This window comes from Phalacrocorax carbo, chromosome 5, assembly GCF_963921805.1.
Source record: "Phalacrocorax carbo chromosome 5, bPhaCar2.1, whole genome shotgun sequence".
NCBI classification, from domain to species: Eukaryota; Metazoa; Chordata; class Aves; order Suliformes; family Phalacrocoracidae; genus Phalacrocorax; species Phalacrocorax carbo.
The window spans coordinates 26,099,892-26,121,558 of record NC_087517.1 but is presented as its reverse complement, the minus strand read 5'-3'; the positions used below and the strand labels follow the sequence as shown (position 1 = coordinate 26,121,558).

The window sequence follows — 21,667 nt, the reverse complement described above, 5'->3', positions numbered from 1 at the left end:
TAGTTTCCTTTTGAGACATTTAATTCATATAATTATTATACTCTCCTCATTTGCATAGCTATGTATGTTTGGAAAGGAAAGATGCCCTTCTGTATTTTCCAAAAATATATTGCTTCGATAGCCAGCAGACAATAGAGAAACATTCCATGGGGAATTGAGGCAGGTGAAGCTGGATGTAGTAAACGCTAATCAAGGTCAACAATTTGTCCCCTGATAATCCTATATCCTGGCACTCTCCTGTCCCCTGTGCTATAATGTGTATGGAGTGTGAGATCAACTCAGGATACTGCTAGGATGTCTATGTACATCCGATCCTCCACGGAGATACTGAAATCTAGATTGTATTATCGCATTTTGTTAAATAATCCATTCTAAGTATGTAGCTTGATGCAGAAAAAATCTTGCACTAAAATTCTCTCAATCTGCCACAATTTCTCAGATTTTAGAGGAGGAAGAAGAAATTACCTAATAGCAGCATTTGCTTAATTCTGTATTTCCCTTGCTTGTGTCCCTAGACATATTATTGGTTCTAATAACCACTGTTTTAATCCTAAGGGTATAAAGCATATAAACTGTACTGTGGAAGAGAATGTTACTTGGGTTTTAATTAGAAACTCAATCCGCTGTATCCTTTTGAGAAGATTATAGGTATGACAAGAGGTCTACAACTTTGGGGTGAGAAGTAGCATCTCGGGAGGAGAAGTACAAGGGTATGGAGAAGGCTGATTGTGCTTGCATGCAGTTTAAGTCTGTTGCATTTTTACTTGCTTAATTAAAATACAAAAAAGGTGCTGATGAAAAGCCTAGTGCATTTGTGCAGTCTTGACTGAGTCTTATTACAGAATTCTATACTGCTGTAAAATGGGCATTTATCAGATAACAGCAGAAATGTTGCACATATTTCAGTTAAAGCTGTAATGCTTAACTGTTGTGGGTAACTCAAACCCTTTTGTAGATCAGATAGCAAGGCAGCTTAACAACAAATCAGCTATTGCAAATCCTTCCTCGGAGTTTAATGAGAGGGAATAATTTCTTCTAGAGTCTATTACATTTTAAGACAATTACCTGGGTATGCTCTAGGGAATACCAAGGTATGCAACATCAGACACACAATTAAGCAATGTAATTGCGTAAACACCGTATTTGGGACAGGCAGCGTGTTTGAATAGACCATGCAAAAACTGTTCCCGAATGGAGGCTGACAAATAATCATATGACCTTTAAAATGAACAAAACACTCTTTAAGCGTGAGCTGTATTTGACTGAAGTGTTTGATTCTACTTTTAGGGTGCCCTTCACATGGTGCCATTGTTTTGGTCACTTTTCACATGAAAAAATTGATCTTTCTTTTTCTCCTTTGCCTAAAATTATAGGTTTTTCCGTGATCTTGAGGGAACTAGATGTCAAAGCAGAATGAAACATCTACAGCTTAGATTAAAACTATTAATTCTGTCTCAACAGTACTTATATTATCCCCATATGATCTTATATTACTCCATAATTATCTCCCACACAATAGTACAATTGTCCTGTAAAGGTAGCTACTAATGGAAAGTTAAGATTTTATAACTCATAAGAGAGAATTTTATTAAACATCTGAATTTCCCAGTGCATGATTGGTGCTTTGTGAAAATGGTAGACAGAATACAACTACTCTGTAGCCTCTGCATTTGTTCTGACATATGCAGGCAACCATATGCTTTTATAATTCAGATCCAGAGTCTTTCAACACACAGCTAAGAGTGAATACTATCCCTGCCATTAAGGTCTGCTGGGTAATGGGTTAAGCTATGTCCTGATGTCCTGCAGCAGATTTGCAGTTTATGCACTAAGCAGCATGCACTCTTATCCAGAGAGCCACTGTTCTCCCAGTCCACTGTACTTGTATATTTGTTCAGCCCTCAGTGATATTCACTTCCCTTTTAGTCTGTTCCCCAAAGTTTCCTGCAATACTCTATTATTCCTTCTAGTTTGTCCCAGCTTCCCTCTGCACTGCCAAATCAGAGGTGCCTTCTGACAAATCAAAGCTGCTTTCCCTGTATGCACTAAGTAGATCTAGGGGACTAATACCATTCACCTTCATTTTGAGGTACATACTTCAGGATCCTAAGTTTAGAAAGACATTTAAGAATACATGCAAAGATGATGAGAACAGATTAAAGTCAAGCAGAGCGTAGACAGAAACAGGTGGTGGTAGTAGGCATTTAATGGTCTCTTCATGTGCTGTGCCAAGAGGGGATCAAGCACCCTAAGCAATTATATGGCAAGATAATGGAGGCAAACTGAATACCCAGCAATGGCTTTTTATGTGCTTGTGCCACAGAAAGCTTCAGAAGGAGACTACCAATGCCATGAACATGAACACAAGATCTTCTGTATCCTTGTACCATGTTTCTTTTGTAACTCTGCTGTTCCTCAAGGAACGGGAGTACTCCTCAAGGAGTAATGGGAAGGGGGAATTCTGTCACCAAAAGAGGAACTGGAGGCACAGAGCTGTGAACAGGGAACTTAGCCACAGGCTGGTAAGTACCATCCACCACGTGGCAGTGTACTCATGGCTAACCACAGCAGAAAGGGAGGGATTTCCTGGTTTACATTCAGCTAAATTATCATTATGCCAGTACTGTAGCATTTGCATTTTGGTTTGGGCAGAAGCACGCAGCTGCCGCACCTCATTTCCATTCTCCTTTTCCTGGACTGGGTCTAAGTGCTTCAGTTTTGCCCCACCTGAGAAAAAAAAACAGAAGGAGGAGACAGGTTGAAGTAATAATAATGAGATCAAGTAGTAAATCAAGGAAGTTTGAACAAAGGTAGCTAATTCTGTCATTCTGTGAAACAAAAAAAAATGTCAATTCAACTATAATTTAGGCTAGGGAGTCAAAGGCAGCCGAATAGAATATTTGTATGACTAAAAGCAACATTTTTGCTTAGATGAAAGTCTGTTGCAGTTTTTAAAATACAGTTTTAACATCAGAGATGCTAGTAAAAAGGGATGATTTTCATCAGGATTTTGCAAATTACAGCACAGTATATTAAGAGGAATGAGTGGCAATTTATCTGAATATGCAAGGCTATAAACCAGAGCAGTTCAGCAGCTGCTCCACAGGCAGCTAAACTGTCTTTGTGATGAGAGCGAGAGCCTCCTGGAGAAGGCTAGAGTGGACAGTCATGGGAAAGAACCGTTAAAGAGTATCATTACTGATAAGTAAGCAAGCACTGCTAGAGCAGAGTGAATTGCAAGAGTCACTAGCAGGCAGCCTGGCAGACTGTCTCCCCTTCACTTCTGGAATTATTGGTTATTTGTTGATTTTAACATTTTCAAATTTTGTTTCCTTCCCGATGATGATATGATTTGAATTCATCTGCATATTTGATTATTGTAGTGTAGACGTTTAATTAAGTATATGAAATTAAAGCATAGCTTCAGCTCATCCTGCTGAATTTGCACCAGCAGGACATCATAAACACTCCTATTGCTGCTGCCTTGCCAGACCTGAGGGCTCCAGTCTCAGGCACTGTCAAGCCAATTCTGTTCACCAGTGCTTTGTTTCATTAGAGAAATGTGGTGCATAGAAGGGATAACAAAGGCAGCTCCTTTTTTGAAGAACACAAAATAGATTAAGCTGGTCTCAGCTGAAAAAGATGCCATCAATTTAGACAGCAGCCTGCTCTTTCAGCTGAAAACATGGGAAATGGAGCAGCACAAATGGGTGAACTGCTTGATTCTCCAAAATATTTGTGAGATAATTAATCTCTACTGCTTTCTTTGTTTGAGAGGGGACCAGCTTACTGCTCCATTACATGCGATGATATTGCTGAAGAAGGTAGGCATTTTCAAATGAGAGAAAAACAGGATTTATTTTCTCTTTAACACAACATTCTTTGTATGTTCAGAAGTAAAAAAACAAACTGTCCTTGTGTTCATGGTTCCTCAGCGGTGCAGCACTGCAAGTTTAGGGGTAAAGAACAGTTGTAAAACAGAAAGTGAGGGCAAAGAAAGCAGTGCCAAACTTTGAGGGAGAAAGTACTCCTGTAAATATACCTAATGGCTAGGCATAAAAAGAAGTACTGAGTGATTCCTCATGCTCTTGTGAACTGAAGGCAGCTTGGTGAGAAACCTCAGGGCAATCATTCCCAAGCTTGCTGGAATAGCAAGACACTAGGATAACAGCATTGCCTCCCCTGCTAGGGCACTCCCTCCTGGCCAATGTATGGATTAGTTAAGGATAATAGTACAACCTTGTGACTGAAGAAAGAACAAGACCATGATAATAAATTCAGCAGAGGGAGAGATAGAAAATTGAGACATTAATCAGGACGATTGCCTTGCTGTAACAATAATAGTACTTACCCTGGACATCTTGGTACAAAGCAGCTTGGGCCAAGAGCATTAAAGCTGCCTTACCCATATTTAAATATCAAATTTCAGCTGGAATGGAGAGGGTGAGACTCCTGTTACACAGGAAAGCAAGACAGAGCTGAAATGCCTGTTCCAGAGTTCCTAACTCGAGTTTTTCTTCTGTTTGAATTTTTCCTTAAATGGCTAGAGATCATTTCTGTCTTCTTCCTCCAATAAGATGTTTTGTATCATTTTATCATCAAGTTATTTTGTAGTCAACTGAAGCATGTCTTTGTTTATTAGCAAAGTATTTTCTAAACACATTTGTTATAGTCTCTAAATATATTTTATTGTAGCTTCTAACCAGACTCTAAACACCATTAAAAAATTTAAAAGGAAAAATTATTTATCTCAGATTTCTTTTCCTGATGATACCATGTATCCCAGAACTGCCGAGTCTTCCTGCTTTCCATAGCTCTTACTTGACTTGTATGGCATTGTTGGCTGTGTTAGAACAGGCAGACTTGATCCTTATGCCTCGCCATTCTTTAGATTTCAGTCAGTTATGTTTTGACTAGATTTAACAGAAAAGCTTTCCAATCTTTTTCCCCCATCAACCCTTCACGTTTCGCTCCATCTTACCTTGTACACTGCCCCCAGAACTCTTTAAAATGTACTAAACATTGGAGCAAGACTCTGGAGTCAGCAGCCCCTGCGCACAAGCACCTCCCAGGATTCTGGAGTGCTGAACTGTGACGAAGTGATTCGAATCAGCACCTCTGTGGTGAGGTTTTGATGTAGCATTCTCAGCCCTGCAAATTCCTGCAGGTAGTCACAGCACAGGCCAGGCAGAGCAGGCAGTGGTTCCTGGAGTCCCCAGCCAGGACGGACATCCCCGCCTCACATCCTGGACTGCCGAGTCTGAAGCTGTACCCTGAAATCTGGTGACAAAAAGCAAGACTCATCTTTTCCTATGTCCTACCACATCTGGGGACAGGAAGAGTCTCATATAGACAGCATCTCTGTGTCAAAGCCATTTAAAATTGCCCAGTACTGAATTCTGATCTAAGGAGATCTGGTAAGCTGAGCAGGGTGGGTTAACAAGATATCTTCTGATCAGACAGAGCCTAAACATGTCATTGGCAAAGGACTGGGGTATGCTATTTGTGACCTTTGCTTCCAAATGCAACAAAGCACAGCTTTCCTTTTACCCAGCAGATGGCCAACTGCTCTTGGTAACAGAAAATAAACCTAAGCAGAGGCTTTCTTGCTAACATTTATAGCCCTGCAGATGAACACTTTAAAGGAAAGGCAGCTTTGTTAAAACATAGAACAAAAACTTATGATAACTTTAAATTCAAGGCTTGATTATTTTGTGCTCTGTGATGGATCTCCCTTTTCTTCAGACAGCTCTCCTTGAGTAGTAAAATACATGCAAGGCCCCAGGGAACTGTAGCATGTGCTCCAGGGATGTGTGGTGGTTTACTTCTACCAGGAGTGCAAAAGGCTGTACTAACAGAAACAGTAGGCTTTGTGTCCCTGGAAAAGCTTAGAAATATTAAGCTTAATTACAGGAGAAAATATAAATAAATGCTTTGAAGTTTTGTTCAATGAAATGCTATCTGCCATTCCCTCACCTTGTCCTTTCTCTGGAAGTTTGTTGCTGTTCTCAAGGACATTGCAGGTTTAGCTGGACCCAGCTGCACCCCGTGGTTGCAGTTCTGCCTAATGCCTGTGACTTTAGGTTGTTGGAGGGAGCTTCTAGATGGGAATGTGAAAGTCTAAACTTGAGCTAGTATTTTCTCCAAAGTTCACATTCAGGATTAACCCAGCAGCTCAGATGTGGTACTGCAATGCACAGTTACTTATCTGGAAGGGATAGGTGCAATTCACATGGTTAGACTTAGCCCTAATGTTTTCACTCCCACCATCAACTTTCAGGCAGTAGGTAGTTACCAGCATAGGCAGGCTGATGGACGGGCATCTTCTAGCATTGGTAAAGGTCTCACAATGCCAAAATTAACTAGCTAATGGAAAACAAACTAGGAACGGAAACAACAAACTTTCATCCATTGCTAGGACTTATGCAGTCTAACACAGTATGGCAACTGTTGGCAGATGCTTAAAAGCTGGAGCATGGGGTGCTTAAGAGGCTTAGACTGACCACAGTCACAGGCTTTGTTGACCCACGTCACCAGGAACCGAGGGCACAGTAGACATCAGCTCCCCTCCCAGACCTGCTCTGTTTACAGTAGTTTTCCCTCTTTTGCTTTTCCTGTAACTATTACAGCCAGCGCTATTCAATCACCAGGGAGGTATATGTACACCCTGTCAAAAATGACTGTAGTACAGAGATTACAGAAGACAGTTTCCTGCTTTATTTGATATAATTTCTAGCATAATTTGAGTCACTGTTTTATTTTCTTCATATGTAGCCAATTAGCTTTTTCTTTCTGAAAATCTCTTGGATGGCAACACAGCAAAGAATATACATTAAGAAAGTATGACTCTATGGTAGAAAACTAAGAAAACGGGCAAGAACCTTGCAGGCAGATAAAGTAAATAAAATAGCATTAACAATCTTAGCAAGGTATTCCAGATTTTGAAATGACAAAGTCCTTTTCAATAAGCTTTTTGCATTACTTAACCATTGACTGCAATATGTTGTATGAACAGTTTTAATGTTCTCCTCTTACTGAAAGAGGAGGTTTTGCAACCAGACCACAATACACATGTTGCCTTTTGAAGACAAGTTTAAAAAGCAGTAAAGTATTATCAAAGTATCGTTACAGGAGCAAAAGCTCTTTTGAGTCATTCCAACTGCTTATTTCACAAGGGAGAGATTGTTTAAACTCTGTGCCATGGTATATTATGCAGGTAAGCCATAAAAAGTAACCTTGGGAGACAGTGCCTGCACCAGTCAATAATGGGTGCAATAAGCATTTGCCTTTCAGAGGTGGCAAATTATACTATAAGTTCACATACAAAAGTATGTGCAAACAGGCTAAGAAATGCCAAACAGGTGGAATGAAAGGTATCTGGCACAGAAAGCAACTCACCTGAGGGGAACTTTTGAGCAAGAAAGGCCAAATGCATTTCTCTCCCCTGCTAATGTTCTCTGCCATTCTGCCCTTCTACCTTGGCAGCTGTTACCTTGATATGCTTTCACTGTTTCCCACCCTGCCCCAGGTGTCTCTAAGTTTAGTATTTTATTTTTGGCACCCTTTTCCCTTTCATGCTTATGCCTGTTTCAGGCAACACCAGCTGCATGGAATAAATCCTTTGGGTTTTACAGAGCCATTGTTCAAAGCTGTGTTTAGGAGTGCTCCTACATGTTCGCAATAGTAAACAAATGTAGAAAGAAGCTGGAATTAATAAAAACATAATAAGAAGGCAGAGCTAAACACTGTTATACAGTGAAAGCAATTGGAAGTAAGCATGTACAAAAAGATTTCTTTGATTAGCAAATTATGAAGGAACAATCATTTTTAGATGAACAGCATGCAGTTCTTATTTCATTCACCAATATGTGTTATTGGTTTTATATTTGGAATCCAGTTTTGAATAAATACCACAGGCAGAGAGGTTAGATTCGCTTTCTTAACTTTGTAAGTAAATGTCACTTTAGGTCCTCTTTCAACCAAGTGACCAGTACTCTGGTGCATACTGGAACAGCCTCAGGGATGACCTAGTTATGTTCAGACTACAGCTGTTCTAAAGGGACAGAGATTCCAGGTAAGAATAAATACAAATCTTCCCTCTTTTCTATCATATGCCCTTTTTAGAGAAGAGAAACATTTGGCATACAACTCCTCTGCCAACTCTACACCAGCTCAGAGGCTGCCTTGCAACAGACCTGTTCCTTGGAGTCCATATTGGACCTTATTGCTGGAAAAAAGAGAAGGGTTCGGCTGTAGCAGAATTTTCTCCGTAGTCTTTTTTTAACTGGGCTACCTGTAAATCACTAATTAAATGGAACGGATCCTTAGAAGAAATTAATTCAGAGTTACCAGTGAGACTTGCTCTTTTGAGGACTGTTTCATATTTTACAAGAAAGAAAAGAAAATGACAGTAAACATCTTTTGATAATCTTGCATATTCCACTCATATGGCCAACTCCTATTCGTGAAAAGCTGTATGTAGAGTGTGCATTTCCATATTATCTAGAACTTCAGAACACAAGATGGCAGTGTACGTTGTAGTGAATTCAGGCTTCAAGTACTCCTGCTACTCAAACAGAGCATATAATGTGTTATTCAGTCATATATTAATCTGATCATGTACTTGTGGTATTAGAAATAAACCTAAAAGTATTTGTCAACAGCAGAATCAAATGCAATTTGCCAATAAATGAATATTGCATGAACAAGTGTTAGGTAAAGCTTAATTCAAGATTTTATCGTACATAACAACACTCTGGAGACATTAAAAGCCTCTTATGGAACTCCTCAATTGCAATAACAAGAGGGTATCCCTTTATGAAGGAATGGAAGTTGGCTCAGTCGTGAGAGCTTCAGAGCAAAATTGGCTGCTGGGGAAAAGCACATAAGAGACCTGGCAGCCTGAAATATGTGAAAAGCTCAGGGCTCTCAGAGGAGTAGTGCAGGCCACTGAAGTGGAACAGGCTGAACAGTATCTAAAATTGAACAGGTGCCTTCCTATGAAAAAAACAACAAAGCAGACAACTGTTTGGCATGGCAATTCAGAGGAAAAAAATTTCCACTGAGAGGCATCAAATTAGAGGATAGGTCCCGGGCTGAGGACAAAATTGCTTAGAGAAATTGCTTCAGAGAAAGCTTAGTCAGAGTCTCTCTGGGTACAAGTGGCCAAAGAGAACTGCAGTAACAAACTGTCTAGGCAGCTACCCCCCAGTCTCTCTTCTCGGGTTGAGTTGAATGTTGGAATTAGTAGGTATAGCTAAAAAGTTGTCTTGGCTGCCTTTCTGAACTGAACCCCTAGCGTTTGCTTATGCAAACATAGCTTTATTACAAAGGTTGCTACACAGTAAAGAAAGCCCTAAGAAAAACAGTAATACTCCAGAGTATAAAATAATCCTGGAAAGCATTATCCCTGTGGGATGTGTAACACTGACAAAACTGTAGGCAGTCCTGCTTTCTCCGTGGGGGATGTTCAGGTGACTCTACCTCCCTGTGCCTCATGGCACTAACGGGCAAATCGGACTGACCTAGAAGATCAAAACTCAACACCAAGGTTCATAATTTCTCAGTACAGCTCTTAATTTAACATAGTTATTTGGAATTAGATCATGAAAATATAGATATTTCTCTCAGATAGATGCGATATAACTATTTTCTATTTTTCTCTCTGGAATGGGAATATTTGTCATCCCCCATTGTACTGGGCAAAGGAGAACCTCACAGCAGTGTGAGTGGAGCATGGCATACAGAGCTTGACCAGCATTTTTGGTAGAAGGTGGGATTGGGAATGCTGGTCCCCGGGTCTACTTTTCTTGTAGTCATTTTCCATGTGTAAAAATATCACCCTGTTCCAAACCCCTCAGTCACAGTAGCTCCAATGAAAAGTTGTCAGATTTTTCATGGTGGTCCACTCCTGTCATTACAATTGAATCGATTGCTGTTTGTTATTGCCTTATGTTCCCATGCATAAATCACTGGGTTTATTCCAAGACTTTTTTTCCCTCTCTCTTTCTGAGTTTGCATAAGATTGAATTTGGCATTGATTCAAATCAAATAATTCAAATGTCATTTTTGCCTGGTATTTAAACTAAGGCTGGGTGTGGGTTCGTGACTAAAATAAAGTGTCTTACCTAGCAGTTTCAGTCATTTGGTCTATTTGTCACAGTAGATTACAGAAAGTGTGGTATGCACAGAATTATGCATGCACTTTTCAGCCATCTAAAATGGAGGATAAATTGAACATGTCATGGTTCTAGGGCAGTAATTTATATTGAGTACAAGCTGGGAAGGGACTGGAGCCAAAAGCTCAGATCTAAATTACCTTGAGTTCCAGGGAAATTTTAATCCAAATAAAAACTTCACAGCTGTTCATTATATAATTAAGTGAACCAACAAGAGACCATGTCTCAGCATTCCCAAACTAAAGAATTTACACCAAAATTGAAACTTTGTGGCTAAGTCCGTAGATGCCCTGTACTGACCCTGATCACCGAAGTTCTCAGCTGCAGTTATTGCCTCTTGACTTCTGCTGTCTGTTATAACAGCTCTGAATGTCTCTGTCGGCTTTGCATATATCCCCATCATCTGTAAATGAACTTTTTCAGCCCAATAATATTTCCTCACTGAGAGTGTGTTTTGAGGATTCACAAACTCAAGATTTTTCTAGGAATTGTCTGCCTTTCAAAGTTCTATGAATGCAGATACCACCAGTAATGTCCATGTCAGAGAGGAAAAAGGAAACATTGTCTTTTCTTGCTGCTTCTGCATGGTCTTCCCTACAGTCTGTCCCATCTTCTTTTGCTTCTAGTCAAAACCCAACCACTTTTTTTATGTCAGGAGTCACCCCACGTAGGTGTAGAGTGAAATTCCTTCTTTGGATAAAACAGTTCTTACTTTTCTATTCAGAATCATTCCTAACCCAACCTTCTTTTACCAGGTATAAGCAATTGACGCATAATCAAAGATAGTCTACCCTCCTCCCACAATAAAATGTAGCTGTAATAGCCCACCCCAAGATTAAGCCCTCCCTTCCCAGTATTGCACAAAAGCACCTCTTTGACCTGACCCAACACAAATCAAAATAAATTTCTTTTCCATAGTCCAAATCAACTTCTTCCCCTCAAAATAAACTCTTCTCTTGACATTAAATTGTAATGACACTTGCTAATTCAGGAAGTCACAGTGCAGCAGAATGATAGTAGTTCTAGAGACACTTCAACCTTTTCATTTACTACAGGCATCATCCCTCTGCCTTCCATCAACCCATAATGTAAAAGGCAAGGTCTGGCCTATGAGGGGATGGAGAAGGAAGTGTCACCAGGCCAGAGAATGCTACCTTCTGGTCCAGCACAGGCACCCAGGCTCCAGCTGGGGCTTCAGAGCTGTTCAGGGCAGGGAGTGACTGGGGAAAAAGTATACTAGGGGATATTGCTACCACTGATCCATTCCCCAAGTAAACAGTGATTGTAATAATGAAAGTAAAAGGCAATATATTTAAAATTGGTGAAGGTAATACGCCTGCAAAACATGCTGGCAAATGGTATCACTGAGGCCAAGTGCTTAGCAGGATTCAGTAAAAGGTTATACATACATATTCATACATTTATGTGGGGAATTAGATTGCACCTGATAAAAATTCATAATGGATATAAATGTTCACAGTTCAGGGCATAAATCAGCCACCAGCCTGAGGTTAGAAAAAAAATTCCCCTATAGTCAGGCTGTTATATAATTATCCATTATACTTGTGGAGGGGGGAAAGGAGGTTGAAGAATAGGGCAATTTCCTCAGAGACATCTGGGAATTACTATTGGCAGACAACTAATTTAGATTTGATCTGGTATGGAAGTTCTTATTACATCAAATAATGTAATTTAGAATTAAAGCATATGATTTATTCTGTATTTCCTACTCTATATGTAATCAAGTTCATGCCTGAGGGTAACTGCAAGCCTTTCCCTTATAAGCCATCCAAAGCTAGTGAAATTCACTGTGCTGTGTTTTCTCACAGAACCTCCTTAAAAACAGCTTCCAATTTTCCAAGGAAGTCAGACAGAGTCCCAGAAATTTAGTTTGTTGAAAAGCTAGCCAACTAATATATCCAACTTACTGTCTGTATTAGCATAGAAAAAATTGCATGCACAAACTGCAGTAAAAATCTCATAGTCTGAAAAGTTCTCATTCTTGTTAAGTTTGCATAATAACCTAAAAAGACTTGCAGAGCTCCTGAACATCACAAATTAGAGCTCATGGACTACTCCAGGACTGCTTTTTCTGCTTGATGTTGTCAGCTCACCTAAGCAAACCATAGGTGTTCAGCAGACTTGTTTTTGTCAAGCAACATACCTCCAGCTCTCTTGTTGCACTTGCAAACAGTCTGCAAGCTAATGTAACACACACCACACACTAATAAAAACAGCCTTGGTGACCTTGAAAACAGATAGCTTGATTGAAAATGGTTTGATTAAGAAGCTGTAAGTGAATACAGGAAATCGTTTATGTTCACTGCAGGGGTTAAGGGATGTTAGCTGCATTCTACTGTAGTTTCTGGAATGCACATGATACACTTGCTGTAATTCTAGCATAAATTATCATCACGATAGGTGGGGGAAACCAAGGAGCATTTATTAACCAAACATTTCACCGATTTTCAGAGGAAAAAAGAATGGTACTTGGCAGCAGTCTCTTTTAGGCTTAAGCTCTGTTCCTAGAGAGTAATACTAGAAGCATTGCACAGCTATCGCTCAACAACTGGAATGTTCTAGGGCCACAAGCAACAAACACTGTAGTCTTCCAAAAAAAAAAATCTTGCCATACAAACTCGAGCGATCTATTAGGACAGATTTATAAAAGGAATGGCTGAAAAGAAGGCAGCAGATGTAACGTAATAGACTTTATTAAGGTTTCAAATCATACTCCATAAAAATCTTACTTGAAAAATGAATTCAGGCTGGCTTTGCTAGGGAAGCTGTAAGTTTGTTGTGGGGCACCCATCCCCTGATGGTGGGTGAAGACACCCCCTCCCAGCTGGGGCTCCCCCCGCTCAGTGCCAAGCGCTGTAGGTGTTGGAGGCAGGAGGCTTTGCAGGCTCTAGTTACCAGGCTGTCCTCGTTTAACATGCAGGGTCTGCAGAAGTAATGCGACTGCTTTATGGCTTTCTCCGAACAAATAGGACAACTCCCTTAAGCACAATTAACGCTTAACAGCGGCAACGTTATCAGCCCTGCAGCTGAATCTCAAATGAGGGTTATGATCGTATGGGGTGGGCCTTGTTGGGACCATTTGACACCAGTCTTCTGCCAGTCACATATGCAGTTTTGTTGTGTCTCTTGCCTCCTTATGTCCTCCTGCTGCTACTAATGACACCCTGCCAGCAGCAAGCTATTTCCCTGGGAAGCTCTCGGGCTGGCTCCTTCTGCCAGCTACCAAACTGCTGCTCCGGCCCCCATGTAGGCTTCTCCCTCTCAAACATGGCTTACAGTATGCTGGAAACCCCAGTATATACTGGGAACCTTAACACAGTGTTGCAAAGACACAGAATACATTGAACTGTGAGGAGATGTCTGGGGTATGATAGATATGGGTGTGAGGGCTGATTTTTTAAAATATTTTCATTGGGAAAATAAAGTAAACTTCAGCATGCTGCTGACATTTACAATTGTACATCACAAAAACATGGAAATACCAGTGAAGAGAGAATTATAGATGGAGTGTAAATAAATGATGCACTCAAAAAGTAATAGTTTTTATCTAAAATAAGGCAAATTGAAAAATAGTGTACAAATAATTCTAATACTTTTTCAGTGGAAGGAATAGCCTGAATAGTATGAATTGGAAAAGAGACTGAGGGGAAAGTCCCTTTCTTCTCCCCTGGCAACTAGATGCAAGTTTGCACAGGATATGGCAAGGCATAAGAGCAATGTCATTTTGGACTCCACATGAAGAGCTGTAACAGCATCAGGTTAAGTAATTTTCTTTATGATTTTGGCTTAAAATATTCAGTTCCATCAACAGCACTATCAAAAACACCAAAGATAGATGAGGAAGAGTTCTGAAAAAAGCCAGAATAACAATCAACTCTGGAGGCCAGATTTATTTGGAAATACGTGTATATGTTTAACTTGTCCAAACCTTTAAGAGTGATTAAGGGGAACCCATAATGGATGACTTCTTCTGGAACAGAGTACTTAGAAGTACAAAATAGAAAAAAAAGGGTCAGCAGGTCATGGGCTGCCGGAGATCCCAACACTGCTTTGTTAGCTGCTCGTGCTGAGCAGCTGCCAAAAGAGTGGTAGTAGCAGATCCCAAAAGAGTGCATAAAAATGAGGGTTGCATTTATATTCTGAGAATCAGGCTGAGTTTTTGTTTCCTCGGAAACTCACTTCCAGAGACAAACCTCCCTGTTTCTACCACCTGTTTAAATAAAAGGTAGACACACGGTCCAGTATAGTGCCGAGGATCACACCGATTGCTTGAGATTGCTTCCTATTCAAATACAGTCTTTGTTCATCCCTAGGCCTATGTATTACCATCTCCCTACAGCACACTAACAGAGATGAGGTTAGGAGTGAAGCTAATAGCTGGCAACATAATGACATATTTAGGAGAGGAGAAAGAGGTGCAAGTTAAGCTAGAAAGAAAAAAAAGAACCAGCAGGCAAAATACCAAGGGAAACATCATAACTCCAGAGTTTCTGCATTTCTGACTGTTGTCCTCATACTGAGGCATGGAGGACACATCAATGCTGGAAGCCAGTCTGTGCAACTTGTTCCAGCTATTACCTCTGCTGCCTGGCTAGCAGTGAGGCTGCACGAGCATTCCTACGCAGCACTGGCATCTGCCCTCCTGCCTACGCCCATCTTCACAATGCTGAGCACATTTGGAAGTTAGCGTCCCACCAGATAAATCAGGACAGGCTCAGCAGTGACAGTTGCTGATAGCTAACAGGCTGCCTGCATAACAGCCCTGCGGACGAGAAGCACAGCATCCTGTGCATGTGGCTGCTCCAAGAGCAGCTCTTGCAGAACAGTGTGAATAGAGTCAGCAGGTTGCTTATATTTTAAACATGGTAAGTAAGGACTGCTTGCTGGGTTAGCAGAATATATGGGGCATGACAAAAGGCTGAAGGAGTAAACAACATATTATTTTCCCATGTCATGTGGCTGTCAGGAGGAAAATCTCAAAATAAAAAGAGAAAAGACAAGGAAAAAAAGTAGCAGTAAAGCAACCATCTTCTCCCTTTCTGTTTGAAAATCAAAACAGGAAATAACTTGGGATTTCCCATATTTAGCAAACACTACTGTTATAGCAAGAGGACATACAGAATGGTAAGGTAGAGGATAAGGTTCTTCCTAGAAGAGATTATGAATGTATCATAGATTAAACTCTATTTGAGTTTTTAATTCTGTTTCTGTAGATACTGCTAGTATAGTATACTAAAATACTTTGATAGGACAGATGTTCTACCCAATGCTTGTGTTGTCTCTTGCATCAGAAAATGAAAGTCAAAGAGACCTCAGTATTATTTCGCTTTCACACTTTCTGGATTTTTTGGGGGCTGGAAGGGGCAACAAAAAATCCATGAACAATTATAGGATGCAGCTGAGAAACGTCTAGGCTCTCTGAGCTCCAGGGAACACTTGAGAATATAAAGGGCAGGCAGGAGCTGGGTCAGCTCAGCTATGGCATAAACGTATTCCAACACTTAGAGGATGGTGGGGAGTTCAACAGCATATCAGACATGGGGTTCTGACTCCAAAGCACATGATGCACTTTAGACTCTTTGTGATGTGTTTATTTACAGTTCATCTGGCTTCAGCAGTTGAAGTCAGAAAAATAAGTCTTTTAAAACTATTCCCAGATTCTGCAGTACAATGCAGGTTGCAAATGTTTCTATTCATGGAATTTAACATGGATTTTAATTTGCTATATATACAGGGTCATTAATTCTTGAATAAGTTCCTTCAACTATTTTAGCTTACTACAACATTTAATTCTAGAACAGCTATTCTATTCTAGAATTATTACAGAATTGTTTTGGCTCCAGAAGGTCATAGAAGTATCTTTCATCAGGCATAGCGATATTGTAGTATGCCCTGGGTAAAACAAGAATTAGGATTCTAGTTGAGTTAGGAGCACAGATCACATCATTTATTATCTGCAGATGCCATGACATTAAAACTTCCAGTTGTTATCCCACCAAACTGAATGAGGCAGTTCCTTAATACAATTACCTCTGTATAATTGGAAACTAAATCAACGATGACTGCATCATTTGAATATTACTTCAAATAATTTCATTTTTATGATGCTATTTTGTTGTACATGGTATCATCAAATAGCTTATTCATTTTTCTGCTGACTGTGATTTGAGTTTCTACCTTTCTTTGAGAAGGAAGACGCACATTTTGAACCTTTCTAATTTTCTGGGATACAGTGTGCATTGCTTTTAATTATTTAGGCTGACACACATTAACACTAAAAGTCCATAGTCCATAGAGAGTGAAACAAGAGGGAAGGGCCGGGTGGATTATAACTGACCCAGGAAGAGGAGCTAGCACCAGAGGTCTTTGGCAAGGCCTTTAAAGGAAATCAGGAATTTGGGGTAGAACACCAACACAGAACTTGAGTCTTGTGAAGGATTTCTCCTACTCCTTTCAAAGGAGTGTCCCTAGTCAGCACCTGCTCGCTCTTTTGGAAAGAAGCAGTTTTAAAGTATTTGGACAGGTAATAGGGAGAATGGCCACAGACTACTGTGTCACGCTCCATTTGGATCTCTCAAATTTACAGGACAACGTACTCTCTAAATTAAACTACATGCTATGAGCTCATTAGGAAAGAAAAACACAAAAACAAGCTCAATTCCGTTTGTACAGGCTACTCTAGCACGTGAATTCACTAATTCATCACTTAAGTCACGTGGTTTCTATCTCACAAGTTCTCTAATTCATTACTCGCAATTCATTAACTCATAACTTGTAACTCGTGCACCTATGAGTAAAATAATTACCTAGCCAATGGTGAGAGTGCTCATCCTTCCTCCTTCATCACGGTGTGGGCATCCCCTGATCACAAGGGGAAGCACGAACATCAGTGTTTTATCAACACTGTTTTCATCACAGATCCAAAACATAGCACCATACAAGCTACTATGAAGAAAATTAACTCTGTCCCAGCCAAAAACAGTACAATCTCCACACCTTGTTCCATACCATTTACCTCATGCTCAGGTCCCACACTATCCAGTAGATCCTCATTAGCCACCTTACCCCAACTCATCTCTTGATGTATACACAGGTATCATGCCCTAAGTCTATGGACCATCCCTGTAAAATGTTCATAAAATGTCCATGACGTGTCTATTGAGTTCATTAGTCCCACGACCTGGGTTCTTTCTGTTATGGTGGTCGGTCAGGACAGGACAGTGTTGTGTGGAGTTATTGGGTACCAAAGCCAGCTCAGGTCAGCTCACTGCTGCACTTGCACTGCTTCTTGTGAGGCTCATCCTCCACCAGTGGCAGTTCCTGCTATAGTACTTCCTACAAGATGCAGCTCAAATCACAGGTTACAACAATTTAAAGGTGTATCCATTACAGTCTCCACCTCTGGTCTCTTTGGACACAGCAGCGCACTCCTCCCCTTGCCTTTGCTCTAGCATGGACTTATCCACAGACCCCATCCCCGTAGGGGTGGACCTGCTCTGGCATGGACTTACTCATGGGCCACAGCCTCCTCAGAAGTATACGTGATGTGGCCTGGACTTACCCACAGCCACAGTTGCTTCAAGGTGTACCTCCTCCGGTGCAGCCTTATCCATGGGCCACAGTCCCCTCAGGGGTGTACCTGCTGTGTTGTGGACTTTTCCACGGCCACAGATGCTTCAAGGTGAACCTTCTCCAGTGTGGACTTATGCTTGACCACAATCCCTTCAGGGGTATACCAGCTGTGGTGTGGACATATCTGCAGCCACAGACATTTCTGCTCTGACATGGACTTATCCACAGCCATAGACACTTTGGGACGTCCTGTTCCCGCATGGACTTATCCACAGGTCAAGTCCCTTCAGCTCAAGGTGACGCTGGAGCGCCAGCCTGTCCAGCACAGCGGCACAGGAACAGCAGTGATGCCCTGGCCATGGGCCAGCCCAGACACATGGTCACTGCTGTTATCAAAACGCTCCCAGGCACAGCAGGGCGAGATGATAAGCTCTAAAGCAAACAGCAAGAGCAAAAAGGAGCCACTAACAAGCACTAGACTCTAATGTACAGCAAGGCAAGCAAGCCCCATGGCAAGCACAGGACCCTGCCAATTAATAGCTAAATAGCTGTAACAGCTATAAATTCAGCCTAGCGAACTCCACTCAAATCTGTTGTTTCCTCAAATCCTTTGAGCCCTACGTTGGGCACCAAAAAGGACTGTTGTGGTTTAAACCCCAGTGGGCAGCTCAGCACCATGCATCCACATGCTCGCTTTCCACCGGTGGAATGGGGGAGATAATTGGGAAGGTAAAAATGAGAAAACTTGTGGTTGAGATAAAGTAGGCAAAGCAAAAGCTGCGTGTGCAAGCAAAGCAAAACAAGGAATTCATGCACTACTTCACATCGGCAGGCAGGTGTTCAGCTATCTCCAGGAAAGCAGGGCTCCATCATGTGTAATGGTTACCTGGGAAGACAAACACCATCACTCTGAAATTCTGCCCCCTTTCTCCTTCGTCCCCTGGCTTTATATGCTGAGCACAACATCATATAGTGTGGAATATCCCTTGGGTCATTGGGGTCAGCTGTCCCGGCTGTGTCCCCTCCCAACTCCTTGTGCGCCCCCAGCCTGCTCGCTGGTGGAGCACCTGAGAAACAGAGAAGGCCTTGACTCTATGCAAGCACAGCTCAGCAATAGCTAAAACATCCCTGTGTTATCAACAGTTTTCACCACATAGCACCTACAAGCCACTATGAAGAAAATTGTCTGTCCCAGACAAAACCAGTTCAGCAAATAAAAAAGAATAATTGTTTAATTGACCAAAAAGTCAGCACGAATTTTCACTGCTTGTAAGTCACAATAAGCTCAACAACTAAGACACGCCCTTTGTCTTGTTTTTTATCATGCTAACTTAATAGGAGGTGAATTCTTAATGTGCAATGTTGGTAAAATGTGCACCCAAAATTGCCTGAACAGAGGCATCTGTACACTACAAAAAGCTCTGCTGAAAAATGTTATCTGTTGAGTAGATCAGGCTGCTGTTGTAAAATGAAGTACTACAGAGTTATACTGTCACAACAGTAGTTCTTCTCCTCTGTGAATGAAAAGGGGGGTAATGCAAACATGCAGAGAGCATCCAAAGGCTTCTAAAATACTGCCACAAAGTGGCTAGGTTGTCCTTATAAGCTCCTTCATCTGTTTTAAATACGTTGTTCTCAAGAACTTGAAAAGCAATTAATTTTCAAATTTAAGTCATCAAGCCATAACAAGACCGGTCTCGAGTGGTGTTCCCCAGGGCTCAGTGTTGGGGCCAGTCCTGTTCAATATCTTCACTGATGATCTGGATGAGGGGATCGAGTGCACCCTCAGTAAGTTTGCAGATGACACCAAGCTGGGTGGAAGTGTTGATCTGGTGGAGGGCAGGAAGGCCCTACAGAGGGACCTGGACAGGCTGGGTCGCTGGGCTGGGGCCAACGGTATGAGATTCAACAAGGCCAAGTGCCAGGTCCTGCACTTGGGTCACAACAACCCCATGCAACAGGCTTGGGGAGGAGTGGCTGGAATGCTGCCTGGAGGAAAAGGACCTGGGGGTGCTGGTTGACAGCCGCCTGAACATGAGCCAGCAGTGTGCCCAGGTGGCCAAGAAGGCCAATGGCATCCTGGCTCGTATCAAGAATAGTGTGGCCAGCAGGAGCAGGGAGGTGATCGTGCCCCTGTACTCGGCACTGGTGAGGCCGCACCTCGAGTACTGTGTGCAGTTTTGGGCCCCTCACTACAAGAAGGACATTGAGGTGCTGGAGAGTGTCCAGAGAAGGGCAACAAAATTGGTGAAGGGTACAGAGAAGAAGTCTTAAGAGGAGCAGCTGAGGAAGCTGGGGTTGTTTAGTCTGGAGAAGAGGAGGCTGAGGGGAGACCTTATCGCTCTCTACAACTACCTGAAAGGAGGTTGCAGCGAGGTGGGGGTCAGTCTCTTCTCCCAAGTAACTAGTGATAGGATGAGAGGAAATGGCCTCAAGCTGTGCCAGGGGAAGTTTAGGTCAGACATTAGAAAAAATTTCTACACAAAAAAAGATGTCAGGCATTGGAACAGGCTGCCCAGGGCAGTGGTTGAGCTCCATCCCTGGAGGTATTTAAAAGAAGGGTAGACGTGCTGCTTGAGGATATAGTTTAGTGGTGGACTTGGCAGTGATAGGTTAACGGTTGGACTCAATGATCTTAAGGGTCTTTTCCAACCTTAACGATTCTATGATTCTCTGATTCTCTAAGACAGAAACTATGACAGTCATGCATTCAAAGCATTTCAATGTCAGTTTATTCTACAGGATGAGACAAGTACCAGCAGATGTTAAAACAATCCTGATTCCTCAGAGACAAATTTAAAGTTGAACTTTCCTCAGGAAGAAGAAGGGTCTATATCCTACTTGTTCATACTCATGTACAAAGACCTACACTTCCTGTATTTCTGTTGTTCCTGGGAATGAGATCATAACCAATACTTAATGTCTGGGACGTGGGAAAGGGTTGTAGGCGTATGGTTACTATTTCACTAGTACTAAAGACAGAGTCTTCTCCATGAAGAAGAAGGAACCAGCTACTGTACTTTAGACTGTATGTTAACCTCATCCAACTTTTAGATGGTACAGGTTAGGGAAGATGAATTCCAGCCATCCTGGCTGAGGACACACCATCTTATGTCAACAACCAAGCAGGGATCCATGGTCCATCTTATGACTTGGTGCTGTAAGAAGGGAACAGAGCTTATGCTGCACATGATGCTGATTCCAGGGTCCTTGGTTTACATCTTGTGCAGAGCTCTCTGTAAAATTGAGGAAGTCTCCTTATCACTGAGTGAAAAATAAATTTTGTTTCACTGAATCCTTTCATCAGTGTTTTTCGAGTGACATCACATAGACTAATTTTAAAACAAGAGTTCTTATTAAGAATGTAACATCAAAAAAACTTCTAGCGAAAATCCCAGATCCTGAGAGACACTTCCCATTACAGTCTCAGTCAAAACAGTCACTGGTTCAAAGTTCAGAAATTCAGTGTGACTGAAATTCATTTGGCAAGTCAGGACTTGTCTCCAACATTTTTCAGAGGTTCGAAAGATTTTATGACACCAAGTATTTTCCTCCATTGCCCTTTCATTTGCAGGTACCCAAAGTAGCAATGTTTTTAAAATGTGTATTCTCAGCAGTAGGTGGCACTATGAAGTTTCTATCTTCATAATTATTCTAATGTAAGATAATATAAAATATTATGCGGATACATTAGAATGAATTTCATCAAGATGTTGTTAAATAGTCCATTATCTAAACATATGGCCAGATCTTGCCATTTTCCTGTCACTTTAAAAAGAGCATGAAAATATTTCAGAATAAATTCTGATAATAAATGTTTTTCTAAATGTTAAGTTCGACAAAAAGTCTTAATGCAAGAATAGGAATAATAAGAATCTAATATAAAAATAGGCAAC

At 41.3% G+C, this 21,667-nt stretch overlaps 2 long non-coding RNA genes across 2 annotated transcripts; both read right to left on the bottom strand.

Annotated features, from left to right (window-relative positions):
- Window positions 1-1,005: 1,005 nt before the first annotated feature.
- Window positions 1,006-10,986, bottom strand: LOC135313390 (uncharacterized). The gene is made up of 3 exons (XR_010373026.1): window positions 5,977-10,986; window positions 4,982-5,280; window positions 1,006-2,727 (listed from the first exon to the last, which is right to left on the bottom strand). It is a non-coding gene; the product is annotated as an uncharacterized LOC135313390 (long non-coding RNA).
- Window positions 10,987-12,876: 1,890 nt separating this feature from the next.
- On the bottom strand, window positions 12,877-20,468 carry LOC135313389 (uncharacterized). The gene is made up of 2 exons (XR_010373025.1): window positions 20,127-20,468; window positions 12,877-18,657 (listed from the first exon to the last, which is right to left on the bottom strand). It is a non-coding gene; the product is annotated as an uncharacterized LOC135313389 (long non-coding RNA).
- Window positions 20,469-21,667: the final 1,199 nt, after the last annotated feature.